Source organism: Marmota marmota, unplaced genomic scaffold (assembly GCF_001458135.2).
Source record: "Marmota marmota marmota unplaced genomic scaffold, marMar, whole genome shotgun sequence".
Classification (NCBI taxonomy): Eukaryota; Metazoa; Chordata; class Mammalia; order Rodentia; family Sciuridae; genus Marmota; species Marmota marmota.
Window position 1 is genome coordinate 13,668,579 of NW_026000168.1, and position 14,271 is coordinate 13,682,849.

Below are 14,271 nucleotides of genomic sequence, written 5' to 3' on the forward strand. Positions count from 1 at the left end.
AAAAACAATGGCTGAATTGAACTCCCACAATGAAACTAAATGACCGCTAGCTAAGTACATGGATCTCATAGTCATATGAAGTTCAAGAACTTGATGTCATAGGATCTTGAATGAGGACACATCCCCCCAAACAAATGCCCCATTCATTCCAAAGATAATCTATCTCATGTACCACCCAGTTTAAGCTTTTTCAAAAAATGCAAGAGGTACTATTTTTACTAGAATCTTAACAAACAAAACACTACCTGAAATCGGATTAACCATTTAGCTCTCAGGGATATTCCAAAATTCATAAATATTCCCAGAGGGATTTAAAAAAGGGCTACAATAAAATACAAAATATTAATGAATATTAGTACAAAAAGATTTTGTGGCAACATTAAATGTTACTTTTTAAAAAATATTTATTTATTTATTTAGTTCTAGTTGCACACAATAACTTTATTATATGTGATGCTGAGGCCCTCTACCAGGGCCTCGAACGTGATAGAGGCGAGCGCTCTACTACTGAGCCCCAGCATCAGCCCCATAAATGCTACTTTCTTAACAGTTAAAAAACTAAATGTGATGTTAAAATTTTTAATAGCAACTTTGAAGATTTTTTTAATGTAAAGTTATCACTGAATTACAGTGGTATAATTACAACTTGGGTTACTGTTATTTTGACAATGTTTTCTCTTAATTTGACTAGAAATACAAATATTTATTAACCAAATTTTCTAATAATTCCAATGCTCCATAAATTACAAAATCCCATTACTATGTCAGTCTCACCTGAACCAATTTATGATAATCAAATCCACTAGACAGTAACTTCTGAAACTCTAAAGAGTACCTATGCATTTTTGTTTGTTTAAAATAGATTAATGTATTCACATGGTTCAAAAAACAAAATGATATCAAAAGGAGAAGTTTCACTTCCTCCTTTGGATCACTTTGCTCCTTTATCTCTAACATGTGTCTACCACTATTACTTTTTTGATTTTTTATTAGTTTGTTTTATGAAAAAAACCCCAAAGAAAAGTATACATTATTTCCCTTTTTAAAGAAAAACAGCATGCCATAGTTTCCGTGCTGGATGTTGGTCTTCTTGATAATTAACATAACCTAGAAATCTATATATATTAGCATCGACATCTTTCTTTTTTAACATCACAATGTTTGAGCATGTGGATGTGCTGCTGTAACCACCAGGCCCCATTGATGAAGATTGACTAGTTTCCCATGTTTTGCTATTAGGAAGAACACTTCAATTAATAACTGTGTATAGGTCATCTTGTGTACAGGTACATCAGCAGGACAGATTCATCCTAACACTGAGTAAAGGTGAAACAAAAGTGTTCCTGGTTAATATCATCAGATCCCCCTATAGATCGTGGTACACAGAGTTTCTAATAGTAATAAATGAGGGGTCCTTGACCCCAAAGCCTTACTCTCAAATATTAAGATATTTGCTAACCTCTTTTTTATTTATCTTTCAGAAAACTAACTGTTCATGACTTCTGTCCATTTTTCTATTGAGTTTGTGGTGTCCCTGCTTTTTAATATCTAGGTGCTCAACAAACAAACAAACAAACTTACTCTTTAATGTTTTTACAAAGATTCAATTAAATCTACGTAAGTAATGAGAAAAGTATTTTCATTCTTTCTTTTCTTGTTGAAAGTATTTCTACAAAATCATTATCTTGATTTCTAGGGTAAGAACTCTTTTCCAGATCTGGGCATACCAAATGATTTAGAGGTTTATAAGGTCTAATCCTAAGAGCGAACCTGAAAAAGTGCTCTCTTGCAATAGTCTAATCTGTTCCCTCTTTTCTGAATACTCCAACCCATACAATTTGTTGTCCACTTCCAGTACTCTGGCTACTTTTGCATGCAGATAAACCAATTCAAGTCTTTTAACCACATCTGAGCATACCTTCCTCTGGATCCTAAACTCCCCAGAACCAGAGCTTTCTACCTAGAGTGTATTTAGCATTTATTTTTAGAAGATTCTAAATCTGAAAGTCATATCAGTATTGATAATTTTTAATTTTAAAAACATGACACATTCTACTCTGAAATGTACCAACAGTCCGGATTTTTCTTTCATTATGTGCTTTATCCTCTAAGGTTCTGCTGTTACATGAAAATAATGGACTGGGGAAACTCAGAAACTTGACGCTTTTAATATTTCATCTGTTCACTCAATTCCGCTTCAACAAACACAAAACTTTATTAATCTGGCCTTGGTGGCTTCTGAGGATCTGGAGAACAGCAAAACCAAGTAGAAGGCATTATACTTGAATTAAGGAAGTCTGGCTTTATCACTCATTAAGTTCATGAGATTAAGTGTCTCAACATGTCTTTCTACTAACTCAATCATAGCCTTATCAGTGAGAAAGGGATGCTTCAAATGCTGCTGCTGTCCTTTCTACCCAAGGAACAGTATGAATCTATTTGTCCATGGATTTCCCACCTATTCAATGACTTAATGGTGTATTAGAATAGCACATACAAGCAAAGCTACCTCATCAATATGTTCTCCCTCTACCCCCGTGAATCAGGGGTACACTAGCATTTGCTTCCAGCCCCTGGTGAGACATAGGATGGCTGAAGTCCATGGCTGGCACCTATAGTTTCCAGCTTCACCTGTTTATTTTGGCATGCCAATAAAATACTACCACTTTCTATGTGCACCAAGGAAAGGGGTACTAAAGTAATAAAAATTGATGGCGTTAAATTCTTACAAAAGTACTGCATGTAATCTTTCAAGGAAGAGAAATAAAAGGACATTTAGTTACTTTCAAATACTGGAGTTCTCTTGACTCTCTGGAAAAATTCAAGTTTAAAATAGTTTTAAACTTTTGCACTCATGTTTAACTTACAAACTTAAGACACAAAAGATGTCAAGTCTGAGAATCTAATGTGAGGGAAACTTTTTAATTTCCAAAATATTCACTGTTTCACCTACATATTAATCAAACTCTCAAGTTAAATGGGCAAGGGAACAAAATAATGTTGATTCGTTTTGTTTTTATTTTTTCAGCTAGCAGTGGTATAAATGATGATAAAAATAAAATCAAATACTAAAAGATAAGGTGATCATAGTAATTAATAGGTTAGCCTAACAAGGAGAAACAGTCAGGAAACAAGCAATATTGCAAAGATGAACATTTCCTTCATTACTTAAGCTTTGATTGGATTACAATTTTCTTTGCTAGCAGGGACCAAGCAGCTGAGTAGGAAGCTAGTAGTGAGACCAGCATACCATCTGCATAGCAGGAAAACTTTTTTTTTTTTTTTTTGGTACTGTGGATTGAACTCAGGGGTGGGGTGCTTTACCACTGAGCCACATCCCCAACCCTTTTAATTTTGCATTTTTGAGACAAAGTCTCACTGAGTTGTTTAGGGCCTCATTAAGTTGTTAAAGCTGGCCTTGAACTTGTAATCCGTCTGCCTCAGCCTCCAGAGTTGCTGGGATGACAAGGGTGTGCCACTGCACCTGACCAGCAAAGCAACTTCTATAGAACCTACTCAGTTGATTAGATGGAGAATGTACATGCAACTACAGTATGCTAACATCAACCACCCAAAACAATATCAAAGTTTGGGCCATACAATTTCAGTCTTATGATCTATTCAAGGAGGTGTACTTCAACACTAACTCACATGATTGTAATTTAGGCATTAGACATTTCACCTCCCTGGGACTCAGTCTCCACCCAAAATGGAAGTGTTTGACTAAATGATCAAAAGTGTATGAGAACATGGGCTGGAGTTGTAGCTCAGTGGCAGAGTGCTTGCCTAGCATGTGTGAAGGACTGGGTTCGATTCTTAGCACCACATACAAATAAATAAAATAAAGGTCCATCAACAATCAAAAGATATTTTTTAAATATTTTTTAAAAAGTGTATGACAACAATCATCCCCCCAAACTACATGTACCCAAACTTTTAATGATCTGATGTGTTCTTAATTTTTTATGTGTACTACCACCTGTACCCCAATAACAGGTTATTAATGGCTTTAATAAAATGTGCTTGCAAGAGCAAGAAGAATACACTAAAGCCACCCATTAATGAAATCTTAAAGGCTTCTATAATTTGCATTACCTAAAAAATATTCCTCTGCAAATGAAACCTACCATCCTTTAATGCTTGGCTTCCTCTGAGATACGGGAACGAGGTGCACCACTTACATGGTAAAATCAATAAGAGTTAGCAAAATCAGCAATTTAATATGTACCCATGTTCCAGAATATATTTGTGTGGGAGGAAAAAAAAAGACAGGCAGGTTCATACTGAACACCCTCTTCTGACAAGGCACCTGAACAATCGTGCAAATGCAGACATTTCAGAATGATAAAATATGCTGTTTATTAATCATGTGCCAAGATAAGAAGTAGAAACTAGCTTATCACAGGGAAGGCAGAACATACATAGTCACTGTCTAATTTGAATGACTTCATTAAATTCTGACAAAGAAAACAATGATGGTCTAATGTGTGGCCAGACAAAAATCCTGATAGAACTCATGTTGAAATGGCAGAAACCTGGGCTAGAATTAGTGAATGACTCCTTTATTTCACTACTTTAGATAAATGACATCACCACATCACCCAGGGCTCCATTTCCTCAACTATGAAAATAGGTAGCTGTATTTAGTGACTTCTCAGCTTCTTTGCTAATTTGACAATGTTTGCATTCTATCCTAATGTATCTTTCTCTTGGACTCAAGGTCTCCAAGGAGACTTGACAACATCTGTTACACTGATTTAAAAAGTGAGGGAAGAAAAAATTAAAACCTCTGATTTGGATAACTGCCATGGTGATTTTAAATGAAATCTTGATCAGCTGATTAAAAACATAAAATTTCAATAGTATGATATTGTAAATTATATATCATTTTTATCACATCCAATTTCATCCACCAGAACAAGGCCAAAAAGCCTCAGATTTGTTTTTTTTTTTTTTTTTTTAATTAAACTAGAGACACCTCTTAACTGGCTACCCACATTGGGGGTCTGAGAATACTGATCAAAAGTAATTATTGTGTGTCTAACATTTAGAAAGAACTGTAGTTCCTTCAAATTCTCTAAGCTTTCTCAAAGCATTCTAAGAGGCTCATAATTTAGCTATTCCCGTTTTTATTTTTTTATAATGAAGAACTGAATTATGAACCAGTCAAATTTTTACCTATTATATGAGTCAAGCTAAACATATAAAGGAGCATACAGGACAAGAATTCCTATAGTTTACAAAACACCTAAAACATTAAAAAGAAATGCACTTCAACAAATTCAGCCTTAACCCCCTGGTGGGTGACAGGTGGTCTCAAGGTGGCACCTATACTCCCCAACTAGGTGGTCTCAGGGTGACACCTATACTCCCCACTGTACCCTACATGCCACAACCAACTATGTTTACAAGTGGCAACATCCTTTTCCTATCTGCATGAGATCACCATTTCCTCGATTCTCATCTCCACTGTTCAGTTTTGCTTGGTAAACTTTTCTCATTCTTGTGATTCTAGTCAGGTGTCACCTCCTCTAAGAAGCCCTCTCTGATCCTACTATAGTTGGATTAGCTGTCCTTCTCCCAGAATCCTACATCTCACCTGTCAAAATACCTATCATACTCTATTGTAATTGTCCACATCTCTTTTACTTCCTCTGTCAGATTGTGAGCTAATTGAGGGCAGGTTGTTCATTCTCTTAAAAAACCTTTACCCCACACCTAATATGAGCAAGGCCTAGGGACTAGTGGGATTAAAAAAAGTAACACTCAATGTCCATGAACTTCCAGTTCTTAACCCCCAGTCAAGAGGGGATGGAAAAGAGATATTCTTTTAAGTAAGTAACCACATTAGGATGTCATAAGTCCTAGAACTGAGCTGTATCCTGAGGACAAGGCCCAACTGCAGGAAGAAGAGACAATTTCAGTGATGTGAAAGGCCAAGAGAATTTAAGGACAACAGGGTAGACATTTGATCTGGGACTTGAAGGATAGGGAAGAATGTATTTCAGGGGCAGGACCAGCATTTGGAAAGACAACGATGTGGGGGAACTGAAGGACGGTCAGTAAGTGCTATTTTTATGAAACATACAGCACCTAACTTAAGAGGTATCTGGAAAATATTTGCCCATAAGTCTAAGAATGAATAAATTACAACCTCAGCAGAAGAACATCTGCCAGATGTTACCTTGCCCCCAAAAGATCAAGCTTTGACTACAGGTAGTTCTCATAAACAGGACATCAGTGATGTTAATGCCTGAGACTCCCCCTTTGGAGACTGTATGAAGGATTAAATATATATATATATATATATATATATCAACCTTATGCAATTATTATCATGTCATGCCAACTAAAACTCTCAACACTATAGTCATCGTATGAAAACCTTGAGTGATAACCAGACACATGCTGTGACACAGAAGGTGTCATTTGTTAAACATGGAACCTGGAAGGAAAAGTTGCTTTCTATAAGCATTTTAGATAAACAATTAATAATCAAGTATAGAATTTTAAAACTCTCCTGATACAGGAAATTAAAGAGTACATTTACAGAGGATTGTTCTGTCATAGCATTTCATGAATTTGGTAAAAACAATAATATCCACTATCTAGAATTGAGTTAGAATGCCTAAGAATCAGTAATTTATTATAAAATCAAAACCAAAAGTTATTATAAAGAGGCTCTTCAGACTACACAATGAGAATGCATAATAATTTTTTTTAAACCCAAGACGTACTAACACGAACTGCCTCAGAGTAAAAGAAAACCTTATTATTTAATAAGAAAAAACCTTTGGCAATGAGTAATGGAGAAAAGATAAAACTATGTACTTTCATATTCTCCTTGGGAATCACTAGTGAAATCACTTTTTAAAGTATATCTTCATGAACAAACACATGGTAATTGAAGAGGATGAGTCAGACTGTAAATTGAGCAAGTTGTCTTTTATGATGAAATGTAAAGGCTGAGCCACCTCCTCTCTAAGGGGTAACCATCCTGTAAAAAGTGAAAATATTAGCAAAACAAGGCAAAGATGATTGGAGGGAAAAAGAGAGAATATAATTCTCTAATGCACATTTATGAATTAAATTTTAACAAAGTACAATGCATTTTATATGATGTGTTAAAACATGGTTTTATTAATTTATACATTTAAGTGTTATATGTAATATTAACTGAAAAAAAGAATAGTTCAATAATTAAACTTACTACAACCCAGAGGAAGTGTTCTAGTTCTCACTGAAGAATTTAGTTTTGATGACCTCTAGTGTTCCAATAATCAATCCATTCTTTGGATATTTTCATACCAATATACCTCTTCATTTTGATGCTGTGATGCACTGTTTATTTAAGAATGGTTTTACACTTACAGAGAAGCTGAAAAGTTAGTACAAAGATCCCATATACCCTACGTCCAGTTTCCCCTGCTGTCAACAATCTACGTATGTCAGTATGATGCATTAGCTACAGTGCATGAAGCAATGATTATGCATTATGATTAGTAGCCAAAGTGTATACTTCATTCATCTTTCCTTCATCCTTTTTTTAAAATATTTACTTTTTAGTTGTAGTTGGACACAATACCTTTATTTTATTTATTTATTTTTATGTGGTGTTGAGGATCGAACCCAGGGTCTTGCCTGTGCAAGGCAAACACTTTACCACTGAGCCACAACCCCAGCCCCTTTCCTTAGTCTTTACCTGCTGTCCCTTTTCTGGTCCAGGATCCTCTGTAGGACATATTACATTTAGTTGTCATGCTTCCTCCTCCTCTAGATTATGACAGTGTTGCCCACCTTAGTTTGGATGCCTTCATAGTTTTAAGGAGTACTAATTAAGAATTTTATACAGGGACTCTCAGCTGGAGTTTGATATTTTTCTCATAATTTGACTGAGATTATGAGTTTTGGAGAGAAAGATCACAGAAGTAAAGTGGGCTTACATCACATCAAGGGCACTACTATCAATACATTATGATTGACACTGATTTTGCTCACATGGCTGAGGAAGTGTTTGTCAGATTCCCCACTGTGGAGGTTACTCTTTCCCTCTGCACCCACTTCCTTCTTTGGAAGGAAATCACTCTGCAAAGCCCACATTCCTTGAAGGGAGTTCATCAATGTAAATTATCTGGGATTCCTCTGCACACAAGCCTTGTCTATCCTCCCCCATTACATTTTTTCAGTATGAATGAACTCAAAAGATATTTTAGACTTTGAGTTATCCAATGCTATAAAATTTATGTCATTGCTTAAATTGTTTCAGCTTTGGCCACTGGGAACTTTTAGTTATTTCCTGTGTCCTTCTGACATACATCCACTATCATGTTTATGTTTTTCCTTTCCTTTTTTCTCTATCTTTCCCTTTCCCCTTTCTTTTCTTTTTCTTTTTTTTTTTTTTTTACTTTCTTGCTTCCTGGCATTATAAAATGCTCCAAGCTCATTTTCCATCTGCCAGTGCCAGCCCTAGGACCAGTCTTTTCTCTCAGACACATCTGTTCCTTTTGCTGAACAATGGTATTAGAAACCAAGATATGTGCACCAAGTGTGCTCATTGCCACTGTAGAATCCTTACTTCCTGGGCCTCAGAGCTGACAGAGCAGTGAAATAGATGTGAAACAACCAAATTGTTTATAACCACATCTGTAAACCTTTCTATATGTTCATTCCAATCTATATTAACATATTTATGAGTTCATGTTAATGTCTCCAATTCAAATCTAGTATCACGTGGATAGTTTTAGTTTTATGTGTCTGTAACTTCCCATGATAACAGGGAGAAACCTGGCTCTCAACATGTGCCACCACTGACAGGAATACATAATAAGAAAAGCAATACCCTAAACTACAGATGTGTATAATTAGAGAAAAGACTTCTGAAATGACAAGTTGAGAAGAAACTTCAGAAAGTGTACATTAGAGAAATATTTAAGGTCACATATAAAATTAAACACTATAGGTTTAATTTTCAAGAAACAAAGCGGGATAATAAGGAAATATTTCCAGACAATTAAAGAACTCCTAGTTCTTTCTGTATTTGCACTTTTTTACCCAAAGCCAAGACATTTTTATTTAGTATGTTGGCAAATTTCAGTGTGGTGATGGATTATTTTGTACTTTGGTTTATTATCATATAAGATGAAAAAGTAAATTGTTTCGCATCAACAAATGCACTCTTCAGTCTGTAGACCCATTTGGCTCAGAGCTTTTTAGTTCTCCTGTCACTTTGTCCTCTGACATTTCTTATCTATCACATCTTCAGCAGCCCCAGACATCTTTATCCCTTTCTTTCCTTTCAGCAAAGGGCAAGTGTGCTTGGCAAGAGCTACAGCGGGCTCTGGAAAGCCACACACATTCCTACATTCTCATGGGCTAGAGACCCAGGCTAAGACCCATAAAGCCACGTTTGTATTCATAAGGAATACACAGATCCAAAACACTGCCCTGTCTTCTGTTGGAATCAATCCTGGGCAGATCCCACTGGCGGCTTGCCTAACTCTCTGCACTATATCCCCCCCACCCCCAGTGTATCAGGCTTGAGGACTATCAGTGTCTTTGCCCAGGGGTGATTCCTCATTGTACAAGCCTGCTCTGTCCTGCATGGGCGCTGGGAGCACCAGGGAATAGCCACCAAGGAATGGCTAGCAGAAGTTCCCTTGCCCTTTGGTGGGATAACTGAGGGAGTATTTCAGACCAGCTCCCAGATTCCCCATGAGGATTAGACTTCAGCTGCTGAGGGTGATCTCTGGTTTGGTAACAGGTACGCTTAGCACTTCTTCCCTTTCCTGTCTCACTTTCCCACTCCCTTACAGTGTCCCCTTCACCCTCCAAATAAACCACATCCACTTAAATTCTCATCTCCACATCTGCTTCTGAGGAAACTCAACCTTTTCAATAACTGGATATTTCTACTCTTGAAAAAGCCAAGTTGCTTGTCCACATTGGCATTATGAAGGAGAACAATGTGGACTTGCCACTTACGACTTGTTAAACCTCAAACAACTTATTTGACTCCTTTCATCTTTCATTTCCACATCTCTACAGAACTAAATAATATAGCACATGCAACACTCCCAGGACTCAAGAAGTACCTGTAGAACCCAAACAGCTCACTGCCTACGTTAGTAAGACTTCAGCATTCCACTGTTTTCATCAATATAACTTCACTATTCCAGGAGACTCTTGCCCAGGAAGCTAAAAGTTATGGATTAAGTTTATTGTTGAGTCCAGAAACTTCCTAAAAGATCTATCAACTTTTTCAATATAAAGCATCAAAGGACAACACCCAAGACTTTTTGAACCAATCAACTCAAAATCCTCATTTGCTGTATTTACCAAACCCAAACTATAAAGTTTACCCAGTCCTTACCATGACCTGTCTGAAAGGCCTGCCTGGAACCAAGCTTCAAAGCCAACTGCACCCCTCTACTATGAGAAGGTGCTCTGAAAACTGAGTTGGTATTTCCCCTTCCCTTCACTTAGCAAAACTCAGCTTCTCTCATCCATAGGCTGATAGTGTCAGCATTCCAACACTCCTCAGGCAAATGTCAAAATGGAAACTTTTTCCCTTAAAATTACCTCCATTATTTTCCTATTTACTAGAACTTAGGAAAGAATTTAACTTCTTACATTGGCCAAAGAATCAAACATTTTTTGTTTTCAGTTTTTTCTCTAGCTCTTAAGTTTCTGGGTAGCTCTTTCAGAAATAAGTAAAAAGAGAGAAAAGTCGTGGCAAAATATAGCAAGCAAAGAGCCAATAATTCATTAGCCTCTCAGTCAAAGTGCCTGGCATTCTGTGCCTGTGCCTGTGCCTGTGTCTTGCCTACACAAAGATCCCACTCCTAGTGTAACATCAGAGAAGAGGTAACTGCCTTTGCCAGAACTGTGATGAATTAAAATGTATCACTTATATCTTCACTAAGGGTCTTCTATCAACCCTTAGCATCTGCAGGAAGGCCCACCTAGGTAGGTTAGGGGCTACAGATTTGGTCACAAAATGATTAAATGAGCTGTTCTCAGGAATAGTGCAATTGAAGTTGTCCACATTCTCTAACACACCAAGGCAGAAACAGCCATGTTAGGTGGGTCATCATCCGTGTAGGCCCCCTGGTTTGGTCAATGAAATATTTCCTTACAGAAAAAATTCCAGATATAGAAACTCAGCAATTTCTATTTCTCAGAATTCAACAAGCAAAATTCTTAAACTCTGCATAATTTCATACCTACCAAAAAACAACCCTTATATCCCTCACCCAGATTTTGACCGTTACTATTTATCTCTTGTTCTGTGTACACACAATCATACACACACATAACACATGTTGTTTCCTCAACTCTTGCAAGTAACTGGTAGTCACTGTTCCCCTTTAATTCATCGTTGTGCATTTCTTAAGAACAGGTCTATTCACTTATATGACAATGATACAATTATCAAATTCAGGAAATTAAACATTGCTACAAAAACAAAAACTTTATCTGATCTAGAGACCTATTCACATTTCTCTAGCTATGCCAAAAGACACTGTTTGTTTCTATTTCTTTAGCCTAGACCTAAACTGCAGAAATTTTTTTAAAAAATAATAACCTAATGATTCTTCCAAGAAAAAGCATGACTACAATTCATTCCTGCATGAAGACAACGCATCCTTTCTAGGGCCATAATCAACAGAATCTTCTCTTTTAATTTAGCCCTCAATAAAAATGCAGTGTCCAATGCATGCCAAAACTTAGCGAACAAAAGCATACTCTTGTTGATTAATAAGAACAATAAGATAATTTACAGAAATTTGGATAAGTCTCCTGAACTTCCCAAAATAATCTAGCAAGAAGCTATTCAAAAATATAAAATTCTTATTAGCCTTTATCATATGTTTTCAAGATGTGTAAGAGAAGATCAATGTCACAATTTGAGCTTGCTATAGTAAGAAAGTCTAACCTATTCTGGTGGTCTCTTTTCTGTGAGACAAGCCGTTACATGGGCTTGAACAGTGTAAGAAAAAAAAAAAAGAAGAAAAAAAAGAGAAGATAAATGTAATATTAATATTCAAATTCTAAAAGAAGTACTTAAGAGTTTGGGCTGAGGGACTGGGGCTGTAGCTCAGTGGCGAGCACTTACCTAACATGTGTGAGACACTGGGTTCAATCCTTAGCACCAAAAGACACATAAAAATACACAAATAAATAAAGGCATTCTGTCCATCTACAACTACAAAAAACATTAAACAAAAAAACAAATAAATAAAAAGAGTTAGGGCTGGGACTGTGGCTTGCCTGGTGTGAGTTAGGCCATAGGCTCCATTTCCAGGGTGGCAAATAAAACAAAGAAGAATTAAGAATTTGGATTGGACATACCAATTAAATCTTGAAATAAGATTATTCTTAGTTATGAGTCTGCCAAATTATGAGTTCAAATATTGCTCTAGGACAAAGAAAACTGACCTCTTTATTCAACAATGTAAGAATAAGATCTATATTCTATATGACAGCAAGAGTACATGAATTAAAAACTGCTCACAATGTTACTTCTACTCACATTAAACCTAAAATGGCATAATTTGTCCCTTCAAAGGAAAGTATTTAAAAATGACAAATGTTTAAAAACTGTTCATCTATTTATCTACCCACATATCTATTTTTGGAAGGATATATTTACTGAAGTTTAACACTGCTATTTCTGTCTGATAAAACTATGAAATTTTCTTCTTTCAATTCAAAACTTTTGTTTATCCCAATAAACACAAACAACATGTATTAAAAATACTTTTGGAAATGTATGGCTTTCCTTATAAAAACAACAAAACTATCATAAAAAGAAAAAAATTGAAGCAGGGCATGATGGAGCATGCCTGTAATCCCAGTAGTTCAGGAGGCTGAAACAGGAGGATCGAGAGTTCAAATTGTAATCATACCTTTCATGTTTTGATCAGCATTTACAATATCTGAGGTATTACACACAAACTCATCCTCTCTGCATCACAAAATACCAGAGGTATATCATTCTCAAAAATATTTCACTGCAATCCCCAGGGAATTTGATCTAAGGCACTGACACCCATCTTCCAGAGTGAACATAATTCCCCAATCATGATGCATGTAGCCAGAAGATAAGCAGTTTCTGCTCAAAAACAGCAAGAAGTATCTAATAAACTGACATTTCAAATCTTAACAATAGTCCTTTGCCATATATGAATCACTTATGACCACCGTTATTGCTCTGAAATTTCTTCCATCTATTGCGAGAGACTTGGCTGTTCCTCCTGCCCTCGGTCTAACATGTAACATACAGGCAACCCTTTGTATCTGACTCACTAATTAACAAAATGTAACACATCTTCATGTACTTGTATCTTTCTTTCCTAGGTCCTTCTGTAAAACAAAAATTGAAATGTATGTCTGAAAATCAACATGATGAGGAAAGTGGAGACATTTCTGTAACATTTGGCTACAAAGTCCTACATTTTCCAGTATTACTAAAGAAAATATAATTGATTCATCTTCATGAAAGTATAACAATAATCATATTCAGCAAAGACTCACAACTAATATCTCATTTCATCTTCCCAATAGGCCTGAGACATGTTTATATGCTTGTTTTAGTCAGCTTTTTCGCTGCTGTGACTAAAAGACCCAATCAGAACAACTGTAGAGGAGAAAAAGTTTATTTAAGGAAGGGCTCGTGGTTTTGGAGTTTTTTTTCTTAGTCAACATACAGCCAGCTCCATTCCCCAGGGACTCCAGGTAAGGCGGAACATCATGGTGAAAGAGTGTAGCAGAGGGAAGCAGCTCACATGAGGATCAGGAAGCGGAGAGACTCCACTCTCCTTCTGTAAAATATATATACCCCATAGGCACACCCCCAGTGAACCACTTCCTCCTGCCACACGCCCTGCCTCCAGTCACTCATCAATTAATCCCATCAGGGTAGGGTAAGGCTATGGCCCAATCATTTCTCTTCCAAACCTTCTTGCACATGAGCTTTTAGAAGATACTACATCTAAACCATAACGTTTTGCCCCAGCCCCCAAAAATCTCACACTCATCTGACAATGCGAAATACATTTAGTACGCTTTTGAAAGATATGTGGAGGTACACTTCAAAAAGACTGAATCCAAAGTCATTCCACAGAACCTGACCTGAAGCTCTTCAACACAAGCTTTTCACTTTTCCTGCTGCCCCAGTGCTGCTTCCTGCTGCACACATAACTCCCTGACAACCTACTCTTGAATCTGTTGCCACATGGTCTGTTCTGGGATCAAACCAAAACCAGTACT

General features: G+C 36.6%; 1 protein-coding gene and 1 non-coding gene across 3 annotated transcripts in view; one reads left to right on the plus strand and one right to left on the minus strand.

The window, feature by feature from the left end:
• Rad18 (RAD18 E3 ubiquitin protein ligase) overlaps positions 1-14,271 on the minus strand; it is a 96,366-nt gene that overhangs the window by 14,622 nt on the left and 67,473 nt on the right. The gene's annotated exons all lie outside the window — the stretch shown is intronic.
• LOC125611767 lies at positions 11,885-11,989 on the plus strand. Its single transcript, XR_007342020.1, has one exon. It is a non-coding gene; the product is annotated as a small nucleolar RNA SNORA28 (small nucleolar RNA).